This window comes from Lissotriton vulgaris, chromosome 5, assembly GCF_964263255.1.
Source record: "Lissotriton vulgaris chromosome 5, aLisVul1.2, whole genome shotgun sequence".
NCBI classification, from domain to species: domain Eukaryota; kingdom Metazoa; phylum Chordata; class Amphibia; order Caudata; family Salamandridae; genus Lissotriton; species Lissotriton vulgaris.
In genome coordinates this window covers 1281788854-1281801643 of record NC_141693.1, presented here as the reverse complement: position 1 = coordinate 1281801643, position 12790 = coordinate 1281788854, and positions in this window count along the sequence as shown.

Below are 12790 nucleotides of genomic sequence, written 5' to 3'. Positions count from 1 at the left end.
ATAGTGGGACATTGTTTTGTGTATTTGGCAGCTAAATATGCAGATCAACAAATCTACAGATGAAGTCTTGAACAACCTAGTGGTAGGCACAAATTGATACGGTGGGGCAGAAGTGGCATGCAATGGGGCAGCTTATTGCATTCTCTAAAGGACTTGTTTATTAGCACAGAGGGTGCCCTGATATGTTGTTAATACATTTGGGAGAGCATGATCTGGTTAAGTTATCAGGTTTAACGATGAAGAAACGCATGAAAGAAGAGTTGCAATTATTAAAGAGTAAATGTACCGCTACATGTTTGATTTGGACAGAATTTCTACCAAGACATTGGAGGGGCGGGGGCGTTAAAACTGCCAGCTATCGACTAAGCATTGAGGAAATTGAACAAAACTATGAGAGCTTTTTGCATATCTCTTGGCATGAAGGTTTTATCACATGGTTGGGATCCAGCGTGGCTCTTAAACAACCCTTCAATTCATCTCAGTTTACTCAGGAGCTATCTTCACTTATCAGTGGGGCCCATAGCACCGCGAGTCACTCACTCACACAATCACACCGCTCCCAAAATCAATTAAACTAGAAGGCGAGCTGCTGGACAGCGGAGCACCCTATTAATCTGCATTTTAAATTCTATACATTATATACGTATGCATATATGAACTAGTTCTCTTCTCTTGATTCATAGGAAATAACATCAAGGCACCCCAGTGTTTCGGTCGATGGACCAGCTAGTAGAAGTTAGTTGATGGAAATCAAGACCAGCTTATTTTTCTATTTCCCATCTATCTTTATTTTTCTTATTAATTTTTATTATTCTGTCATGATTTTGTTTGTTTAATTTTAACATTTTAGCTCGAAATGTTCTTATTAAAACATTTCTATAATTTTAGTCAAGAAGGAAAAATCATTTCAACAAATCTGACATTTATTAGCAAACAGTTAAGAAATAAGAAATTTTGAAAATCATATTACCAAGTTCGTTGAAGAAAAAGAACAGGAATAAACAACACAGGTTTCCAAAATCTGACTCTCTATCTTCCTTGATGTCTACCTCCCATCAGGACTCCGCATTCAATACTATACACCATCAAAAGCTAAAGTCAAGAAAAATGTCAAAGTCTTTTGCACCCGAAGATCAGTCCGACATCATGTCGTAGTGCGAAAATAAATTCAGGAACGGCTTTTTTTCCTCTCTTTCGTACTGGCTCTTTTATACTATCTAACTAAAATTTGAAACTTTGGGGTCTATACTCATTCCTCATTGGTCCATTAGAGGGGTGGTGAAGATCACCTCATCTCCTTATTGTCCAAAATTTACACTGTCACTTCCATGGTTCTCATACAGTCAAAATTGTCCACTTTGTAACCCATCATCCTGTCCTTGTATTGTTTATACATCATGTAGTTACTTCACTCAATTTTCCCAGGCTCACAAACTCGAGCATCCTTTTGGCATCAGTCCTGTGTTCTAGGCCAAGCTGACCTTAACATTAGTAGCCCAGGCACAGGCAGTTCAAACATCTCTCGAGCACAATCCCACTTGCGTAGAGCCATACTTTCTCGGAGTCTCACAAAGCAGCCATTTTCAGGCTAGGCCGCACAGGCCTCAATGGGAACTAATATGAAACAAACACAACAGACGTTAGATTTTAGATTTAAAGCCCTTCTGTTTACCTCCCATTTTCTAATTTCACCCTGTTAGAGGTTACATAGCGGAAAGCAACATAAATGCATTGTTTACTCGCCAAATGTGTTCGTTTTGCCACAAAAATACTCACAATAAACATAAATGCATAGCTTCTTGGATGTCAGCAGTTTGGAGGGCTCGATCGTCAGGTGTGGGCGAGGGTAAAAAACACACAGGAGAGGAAACTGAGATTTGGTGCTTTGCTGCAGGACAAGGAGAGTTCACTTGGGTACCTTGGTAGGGTGTGTGTGTGAAAGAGAGAGAGAGAGAGAAACAGAGAGAAAGAGAGAGAGAGAGTGAGATGCAATTGAAGGTCAGTGAATTTAAGAAGAAAGGATGAGGCTTCGGGTAGGGGGAGTTGGCTTGGGGGAATGGTTTGTACACTCTGGGGGAATTGTTTAAGGGAGGGGATTTGTCAGAAATGTGATGAATTAGTGGGGTTCATATTGTATTTGTATTCGTATTTGACTGCATTTATCCAATTACAAACCTGTACTAATAACGTTCTATTTAATGTTATTAGCTTGTGAGTGGTATGTATGTTGTTTATTGCATGAAAAGATGCAGGAAGAGTATGGGTGAATTAAGGTGCATGAGTTGAAATGGAACTGGTCATCTCAACCCCGGCATTTGGCAGATCAAATGCAGCTCTTTGAAAATTAAATACTGCAGTCATTGAGTACTGTGAGTAGGTGCTGAAAAATATATGGATTTGATCATGTTTTTAAGAACCACTGCTGGCTAGTCTTTCTTGAAAAAATCCAATCTCGATGCAAGTCATTTTTTTTTCAATTACTTAATGGTCAGTGCGATAGGGAAGGAAGCATCTCTACGTTTGCTCTTTCTATTTTGCGTACTTAAAACATTCTCCCCCGCATTTCAGTGCACACCTGCGTGAATTGTTTTATGAAACAATTACTGTAACTATCAAGGTGGAACATGGCCCTGAACTGGGAAAAATATAACATTCATTTTCTTGGATTAGATTAGAGTGCATTTTGTATAGTGCATATGCTCACCTCTAGGGGATTCTTGCCACTATAATTCAACAATTACATTAGCAGAACAACTGAAAGAGAGTACGTAAACTCAAACGGAAGAAGAAAATCGCCATTTAAGTGTTTGTATGAACTACAGAGGTTTAGTTATGGCAGAGTCTGGGGCACAGGGGACTGAAGTTAAAGACTGCTCCACATAGTGGAAGCTAGAAGAGAAACAAGCCTGTCAATCGCAACTAAAGCAGTCAGCAGTTCAAAACTGGATAGTCATAGATTGGAAACTGGAATGTAGACCATGACCTTGCCTCATAGAAACTGTGTGGTGAGTCCATAAGAAACTCACAGAGTATGCTAAAGAAAATGCTGTAAGAGATAGTGAGCCAGTGAAGAGATTTTAGCAAGAATGTGAAAAAAGTAAAGTGCTTTGCTGTGATGGCAAGGCATACCTGTACATTCTGTGCCAGCTGGACCTATTGAAGGAGGAAATGGGGATAGCACACATACGGGAGTTACAGTAGTTCATTTTAGTAGAATAATTATTGAGATCATCTAACGGAGTATTTCAGGAAAAACTCATGCAAGAGTTGAACCAGGAAAAAACACAGGATAGACAAATGTGTTGATTTGAGGGGGCCATAGAAAGATCAGAATCAATGTCGGCCCAATATCCTCTCCACCTTTACTGGTGAAAAGCTGCAGTCCAAATCCAGAAGGCATAATATGAGGGAACCAAAAGGTTCTCACTGCCACTGATGATTAGAATCTCAGACTTGCTTGTACCATTTACTGCTTCTCCAGACTTGCATTTCGACCTAGAGGCAAAAGCCATATGACTGGATAAAGTGATCTAGAGGATTCAAGCAAGGCCCAAATCTGTGCAACTATAATGGACTATGGTCTATTATAATGGTATAATGGGTTGACTATGTAGGTAATGAACCGGGAATGGTGGTATGGTAAATGAAAGACACAGAAGTGTCTAGGGCAGGTTTTTGAAGTAGAAAACAATGATAAGTTCTATCAATAACTGGGTCCAGGATCTATTTTTAAAAAAAGGGGTAGCCAAGACAGATTTAACTCCATTGAGATTGTCCCAGTCACAAAGCTCAGAGAAGCCACAATAAGAGTGCACAAATATGTAACAATACAGGAAGGAACAGATTGCTACAAGTGGCAGGTTTCATGTTAGCAATAAAAAGAGGCAATTTGGGAAGATGGTGGACCCTTTCTGTAGGCTTTCAACCAATGTGCTTGAAAGTTGAATAAAATTCCTTAAACACTAGATCCTTTTACTCCATGGGGTCCTAGTACTGTTAGGGAACCATAAATGTGTCAAGATACATGTAAGTTCAAATATTGACATCTATCTCACATTATGTTTTGCTGTGTGCATATTGATGAATGATAGGGACCTTCATTCCATACATGCTCTCAATTACAGGCCCATTAATACAATTGGAACCTGCCGAGCACTAGAATAGTGCGTGCCGCCCTTATGGCGGTCGAGCCTGTCCCGGGGGAAAGGAGGAGGGGGAGCACTCCCACCTCCCCCATTTGCATCCAGTAGGCGGTTACGGCGGGCGTGAACCGGAAGCACTTTAGTGCTTCCGGTTCACACAGGCACACAACAGCGGGGCCAGACCAGTTTAGACTGGCAAGTGCCCCCCCCCCCCTGTTAAAAGGGGGCTTGGGGAGCAGAACATTCTCTTATTCTTACGCTCCCCACAGGCATAGCACCCGGGCCACCAGTGGCCCGTAATTTCTTTTTCCCACCCACCATCCCCTAAGGCAGGTAATTGAAATGCTTTGGTCAGGAATGTATTTTGACGTTTCTCTAAAAAAGTTTTTATTACAGATATCTCGGGTGATAGCAGTAGTGTAAGCTTGATGAGTAGGTACCTGCTAATGATGTCTGCCAGTAACCGGTTTACTATGTTCATTTACATTTTATTGCAGGTATCTCAGGGGATAGAAGTAATGTAAATGTGATAAGTTTGTTATTTTACTTCATTACAGGTATCCCAGGAGATATTCAATGAGAATGCGATGTTTTGGTGAACTTATAATAAAAGCGTCAATATGTGTAAACTTGTCAAAAACAGGATCAGGGAGGACAGAGTTAGCTAATTGAAGTATGTAATGTTGAATAAATGTCAGTACATATTATTTGATATCAGTTAAAAATTTTGTATTTAGGGGCCGATTAGGATGGCAGTGAATCCGCACCCTCCGGGCCGGCGGAAGCCACCGCCGGCCTGGAGGATGTGGATTGACCGGCTCGGCCACAGAAAACACCCACCGCCATATTAGGATGGCGGTGGGATTGCGGTGGGACCAGTGGCGGACGGCAGGTCCGTCTGCCGCTGCTCCGCGGGGTGTGGAGGGCTATTTGGTGGCGGTGTCTGCAAGACACGGTCAGCCAAATTAGGATGTGCATTGAAACATGCTTTTCCACGGCGGCTTTTCTACCGTGGAAAAGCATGTGGTCTTTGGTGTTTGGGGGCCCGTTGCGCGCCCCCAGGGTGTCAGGGTGGGGTGTGCACATGGGGAGTACCTATGGTACCCCCCAGCATTTACATGCACAAAGCGGCAGGCACCACGCGGTGCCTGCCGCTTTGTGCATGTAAATGTAAAACATGCATGTTTAACCTTGCAGCGGGTGCTGCTTCAAGCAGCACCCGCCGCAAGGTTAAAGATACAGGATGTGACCACCAGGGTGGCAGTCACATCCTAATTGCACCGGAGAGACCGCCGCTGCCCCTGCGGACGGTCCCTCCACCTCGGGGTGGCGGACGGACGCAGGTCCGTCCGCCATCCTAATGAGCCCCGTAGTTTGGTGTCTCCGGTCAGGCGGTAAGGTCATGATTGGTAAGCAAAGTCTTCGGTCCTTAGTGGTCAAACATGTAACTCCAGGGGCAGTGACAGCTGGTAGGTAGGCTGTCGGGGTGCGGGGGCCGGGGAAGTCTTTCTTCCCAATGGGCCTGTGGCCACCCCCGCACGCGCATTTGCATCAGGGCGCAAGTATGCAGAGTTTCTGCAGCCCCTTTATGGAGTTTAAGGCACAAGGCGTAGGGGGGGCCGGTGGAAAGTATCTGTCCGATAAGCTGTACCCCCTGCATAAGCTGACTCCGGTGTATTAATTTCTCGTACTTTGCGGGGATCAGGAGGCTGCCAGTCATTGACCTTGCCGTAGGCTCTAGAGGGGACACGCAGAAAGTGTATATATATGCATTGTTAGATTTACAGTAGGAGTGTCATGTGTATTAGAGTTAAGGTTAGACATGTGACATCATCGGCCTAACAATGTATCTGGCCTTTCTGCGTAATTATAAATAATGTTAATAAATAATGAATTTTTAGATTTTGTAATAAATACGGATGGGGGGGGGGGGTCCTCCCCCTTAATCCAAAAATGTCCCAAAAATGGTGTGGTCTCAATACTTGACTTGGAGGAGGGAGGGAGACTTTATCCGGGCAAGGGCTGGCCATAGGTAACAAGTAAAAAAGGGGACTTGGGGGAGTACCAAGCCATAAATCCTGGTCCTGATGAATGGAACTATTTCAGGCAAGAAACATGTTGACTACCTTTTAGTGACTCTCTGTATGATTAAGTCCTCTCATTTTTAATTTTAGCATGGATTCCAACATTAGTTAATAATAAAACTTCACTCCACTGGACCAATCAATATTTGGTTTCCATTCTCCAGGAAAAACCTCTTTCAAGAAGAGGATGTTCTTTGAATCCGGGTGAAGCACAAACACATGCTAAAAGATCGATGCAAAGTACTCCATAAGGAGCCCAATGGGTTTTGCACGCCCACCCAACATAGAGTGCGAGCAGATGATCAAGCATGCCACCTTGGTGTGTGAAGTTTCATACATCCTGAAAAAAATATATCCTGAAAAAGGATCCTACAACTTATAAATGTACTGTTACGTAACTTAGTTTTCATGATAAAATAAGAGAAACTCAGGGTTTAGACAAAGGCAGAAGAGAAGATTGCACTTCTCCACCAGAAATGGATAACTGAAATTAAACATAGGGGGCCAGATGTACAACCATTCACTTTTGCGAACTCGCAATTTGCAACTCGCAAAAGTGAATGTACAACAGTGTCTCAGACACTGTGTGCAATTCCCAATGGGGTTGCAAATTGCATCCTTCATTAATATTCATGGGGCAAGCGCAATTTGCCACCCCATTGGGAATGGCTAGCACTCCCAGGGATGGTGGCCTCCTGGGGTCAGCAGACTACCATGTCTGTGTCTGCTTTTTTAATAAAGCAGTTTTTTTAAATGCAGCCCGTTTTCCTTAAAGGAAAATGGGCTGCATTTAAAAAAGAAAAATTAAACTTTTCAGTTTCATCTTTTAAGGGCAGGCAGTGGAACACTGCCTGTTCCTCTTAAAATATATTTTCGCACACACTCACAAGCTAGGCCAGAATAGTCATTTTAAAAATCTGGTTCCAAAATGCCACCCTTCTTATAAGATTAAGGGCTGCCAACTAATCAATGGATATTTTCCACTCCATGATAATCAGATCACAGGCAAACACAAAAAAAGATGATGTACCGTGGAATGGGGATGCTGACAAAAGTACAATAATTTAGAGAGGACTACCATATTCAGAAGTCCTATATGTGACACCAGTGACAGAGGGAGAGAGGTCCATCATCCAGCTGCTCCGATATTTTCTAACAGGCAACCAGATAGTTTTCCCTAACATCAAATGTACATTTTTGGTTTAAAGTCAGTCCTAATAGTATTGTTCAAGCTGTCTCATTGTTTCCCATGGTTTTATGATTATCTTGACTTTTTTCTGAGAAAGCACATTTGGGTAGTTTCCACCTTCCACTACTGCTCTTCTCTCTTCCCCACCACCCAAGCCCCTGTGATACAACTCATAGCCAATATCTTGAAACTGAAGAATATCAGTAGACAAATAAATCTGCTGCATTTTCTATCAAGGCTCAGGGATACAGCTGCGCCCCCAGGTGACTAACCTATATTGATGGTAACCATTTAGGTATCATGGAGACTATGTGGTACACAAGAACCCATAGTATCTGATGGGCATCATACATGCATGCTCCATACTGACCTGTATCTTTCTGTCGAGACTTGAGGTTTCATAGAGGGATGACAAATGATCTAAGAGTTCTACTGAGGATTAGGGGTGGGCGGACATTTCCGTTCCGCCCACGGAATGTGCGGTAATTTGCACCTCCCGCAAAGAAGGCGGAAAAATGGGGCAAATTTCCTCACATTCGCAGGTTGAACGGAAGTTGGCCGCCCACCTGCTTCCCGCCCGCCTTATTAAATTAGATTCAAATTGACTAAAATACAACCTAAATAAAACTTACCTTATTGCGCCACAAACTTCCCCATCGCGGCTTCATCTTGGAAACTGCGCATGCGCGGAAGCCTGCGCATGCGCAGTCCTTGCAACGAATGCGTATGCGCAGGCTCCCGCGCATGAGCAGTTTCCAAGATGAAGCCACAATGGGGAAGTTTGCAGCGCAATAAGGTAAGTTTTATTTAAGTTGTATTTTAGGCAGTTTAAGTCTGATTTAATAAGGCGGGCGGGAGACGGGCGGGAAGCAGGCGGCGGGTGGGAGGCCGGCCGGCGGGCTCCGTAACGGAAATATCGTGGAGAGGCATGGAGATTGGTTCAATCTCCATGCCTCTCCGTGATAGTCCCTTTCCGCGACTTCTGCCCACCCCTTGTGATGATATGTAGTTCTGGATTGTAAGAGCCAGGCTGGCTGGCTCGTTGGTTGGTTCACCCACACAGGCCATGAATCAACAATGGAACCATAAAGTATAGACCAGAACACTCTCCGAACCTTATTAGGTTTAGATGTGGTCGAAACTCTATATCACATCAGAGTCCAATATCAAGTCTGGCTAGTGTCCTCTTTCAAAATCAAATCTCATACCTATCTTGGTTATGTGGCTGAGTGCTACACTGTGGGGCCAATTCACAAAGGGCCTCCACACTCATGGCTGGGGGGCACGCTCTTGTGGCGGGACGTTCGTACTGCAGATACTATTGCTGAGGTCCCGCAATGAGTGTGGGCCCCAGCCACGAGTGCGGGCCCCCCTGCCACAAGTGTGAGCCCATGCCACAATTGCGGTGATCCACCATAAATGTGGAAGCCCTTTGTGAATCACCCCTTGTCTCTCTATGAATATGAAGCCTGCAATTTAAACTGGGGGAATCAGCAGGCAAGAGGAACTACATTGTCCTTGGGCCAACACCGAAAACCGTAACCTTGCTTTTTTTTAAAAGAAACTCCTGCCTGTAAGCTTCAAGGGTCAGAATTAAGCTAGCCTTATCATCTAGGTCATTGAGATACCATACCCAAATGGTAAGCACCACTAAAGACTTTAGTACGTCGGGCACATCACATTTTTGTTTTGCCAACAAGTGTCTATTTCAATATTTGATAGATCCTTAATGGTAACCACATGCCCTGATGTAACCAGGACCCAAGGGTTAAAATGAATTCTTCCATTGACCAACCAGTCTCAAAATCACCCACTTAAGTTTGAGATGTAGTCATAATACGAGCTGTAATGTTATAGAAGGCCTCAGTGCCTTCAGATGCACACTCATTAATTGAGGCTTGGGTACATAGATTTGGATCTGTTTAAATTCCTGTTGCAACTTAGCCCGAACAGCAAATCACATCTGCCACAAACACCATGAATTTTCTACTTAATCCCAAATGTAAGCATTGTAAACTGGTGAAAAACTGAAAAAAAATTGGGAAGTTTGTGCTATTTCAAAAACCACAATTGTCAATAGATACAGAAAACTGAGAGGCCACAAAGTTCAGCCGGCCCATGGACAGGACCGTCAGGATTGGATCACCATTCTCAGCAGACTTTGTGCTCAGTAGCTGTGCATGTACTCTCCCATTAAAACTTTTCCAAGCCCGAGTGCACCTCTTGCGCTATCTATAATGCGCAACAGGCATATGGTAGCAGAAGGCAATTCTATATTAGAGGATTTGACTGTGAAGAATATCCGCAGGCCAATTGATGGACTTGGACACTGATGCTCTAATTGTAAAGATAAAATCTAGATGGTCCCCACAAAATAAGGATTATATTTAAAAAAAAGTCCCATACTGATAGCTGAAGGAGCGATACAATTCCAGACCCCTCTGGAAACACATAACTCCCAATAAAGTCCAGAGAATCCATAGGAAGGAGTAATAATTTAAAGTATAAGTAATGCTGTCACACTTGATTCTACTTAGGGAAGGTGCATTGCCTGTCCGTACATAACTCCGTCCAGTTCAAGACCTTGTGCTGCAACACCACCACTCTGCTGGACAACCTCACCAACCTCGGACTCAAGCAGCTGGTGACCACCCCCCACCCACTACGCCGGCCACACGCTTGACCCCGTCTTCTCCTCCAGCAAGGACATCTCCTTCAGCCACGCCACCGGACTCCACTGGACGGACCACAGCTGCGTCCACTTCAGCTTCAGAAGGAACACAATCCATCACCACCAGCAACAGGCTCCACGCAGAAGCTGGAACAAGATCACAGCCGACCAGCTCGCTGCATCCCTGAGCCAGAACCCCCCTGCCAGCTCAGCGAACCCCAACCATGCCGCCAACAACCTCTCGAGGTGGATCAGCAACTGTGCAGACGAACTCGCCCCACTGAGGACCCCTCCCAGCAGACCCGGCAGCAAGAAAGCATCCTGGTTCACCGATGAACTCAAGAGCTCCAAGAAGAACTGCCGAGCCCTCGAGAAAGCCTAGTGCAGAGACCCGACACCAGACAACATGACCACCCTCAAGCTCACCACTCGAAAACACCACCAAACTGATCCACACCACCAAGAAAACAGAATTCAAGGAACGACTGGACAACAACGCCCACAACAGCAAGGAACTCTTCAACATCGTCAAAGAGCTCTCTAACCCCAGCGCAGGAAACAACGACATCACCCTATCACAAGACCTCTGCAACTCACTCGCCTCGTACTTCCACAACAATATCGCAGACATACACAACAGCTTCAGCAAACAGCCGACGCACCCTACGACCGCACCAGCGCCCCCCACCACCACCCTCCCTGCCTGGACCCCGATCAACACCGAAGAGACCATACGCATGATGAACTCCATCCACTCCGGATCTCCATCCGACCCCTGCCCTCATCACGTCTTCAACGAGGCCGACTCCGTCATCGCACCCCATCTCCGGGACATCATCAACGCCTCCTTCGACACAGCAACCTTCCCGGAGAGCTGGAAGCATGCTGAACTCAGCGCCCTCCTAAAGAAACCAACAGCCGACCCCACCGACCTCAAAAACTACCGCCCCATCTCGCTCCTCCCGTTTCCAGCCAAAGTCATCGAGAAGACCGTCAACAGACAGCTGGCCGCCTTCCTCGAGACAAATGGATCCCTTGACCCCTCGCAGTCCAGCTTCCGGGTGAACCACAGTACCGAGACCGCCCTCATCGCAGCCACTAACGACACCCGAGCCCTGCTCGACAACGGCGAAACAGCGGCCCTCATCCTCCTGGACCTCTCCGCGGCGTTCGACACTGTTTGCCACTGCACCCTAGTGCAACGCCTCAGCAACGTCGGAATCCAAGAGAAGGCACTGGAATGGATCGTCTCCTTCCTCGCCGAAAGGACACAGAGAGTCCGCCTCCCCCCGTTCAGATCAGAAGCCACCGAAGTCATTTGCGGCGTACCACAAGGATCATCACTCAGCCCCACGATGTTCAACATCTACATGAGCCCCCTTGCGGCCATCGCACGCCAACACAACCTCAACATCATCTCCTACGCCGACGACACCCAGCTGATCCTCTCCCTCACCAACGACCCCGCCACCGCCAGAACCAACCTACACGAAGGGATGAAAGACGTAGCTGAGTGGCTGAGGAACAGCCGGCTGAAACTGATCTCAGATAAGACGGAAGTCCTCATCCTGGGATCGTCGCCATCCGCCTGGGACGACTCCTGGTGGCCCCCTCCCCTGGGCAGCGCACCCAAACCAACGGACCACGCACGCAACCTGGGCTTCATCCTGGACTCCTCCTTCTCCATGACCAGACAAGTCAACCCCGTCTCCTCGTCATGCTTCAACATCCTCCGCATGCTACGGAAGATCTTCCGGTGGATCCCCACCGAAACCAGGAAGACGGTCACCCAGGCCCTCGTCACCAGCCGACTGGACTACGGCAACTCCCTCTACGCCGGAACCACTGCAAAACTCCAGAAAAGACTTCAGCAGATTCAGAACGCCTCAGCACGACTCATTCTGGACATCCCCCGACACAGCCACATCTCCGCACACCTAAGAAACCTGCACTGGCTCCCCGTCAACAAGAGAATCACGTTCCGACTCCTCACCCACGCACACAAAGCTCTCCTCAACCAATGCCCAAGATACCTCAACGACCGCCTCAACTTCTACACTCCAACCCGCCAGCTTTGATCGGCCAGCCACGCCCTCGCCGCCGTTCCCCGCATCCGAAGAGCCACAACGGGAGAAAGATCCTTCTCCTACCTGGCCGCCAAGACGTGGAACTCCCTCCCCACCCACCTCCGCCTGACCCAAGACCACCTCGCCTACAGGAAGCTACTCAAGACCTGGCTGTTCGAGCAGTAGCAAGCCCCCCCCTCCACAAGCGCATTGATACCTTCCGGGTGAGTAGCGCGCTATACAAATGCTTTGATTGATAGATTGTCAGTGTGTGTTTTATAAGAAAAAAACAACCCATTGTCTTTCAGCCTGTTTTCTCTACTGATACTTTGCTCGTGGCTGTGCCACATTTCAGGCGTGAGTGTGGAAACAGCTAATTTTCTCTCTTTTGAGCTACGACTAAAGATTCCTTTCCCGTCCTTCTGCAAAAAAGTTAACGATCTGGTTATTTACTCAGCTCTAGGTACTGTTAGTTATGGTTTGTCTTGTGCACAATCTTCTAGTGCCAGGAGATCCTCCGAGCAGCTGCTCTTGCTTTAAAAATCAGATTAATTCATTCTTCAAAAACAGTCTCATTTATTCCTCTTCTCCATTATCATCAATGACCAGAGCGTTACCTCTTTCTTAAACTCTATAGG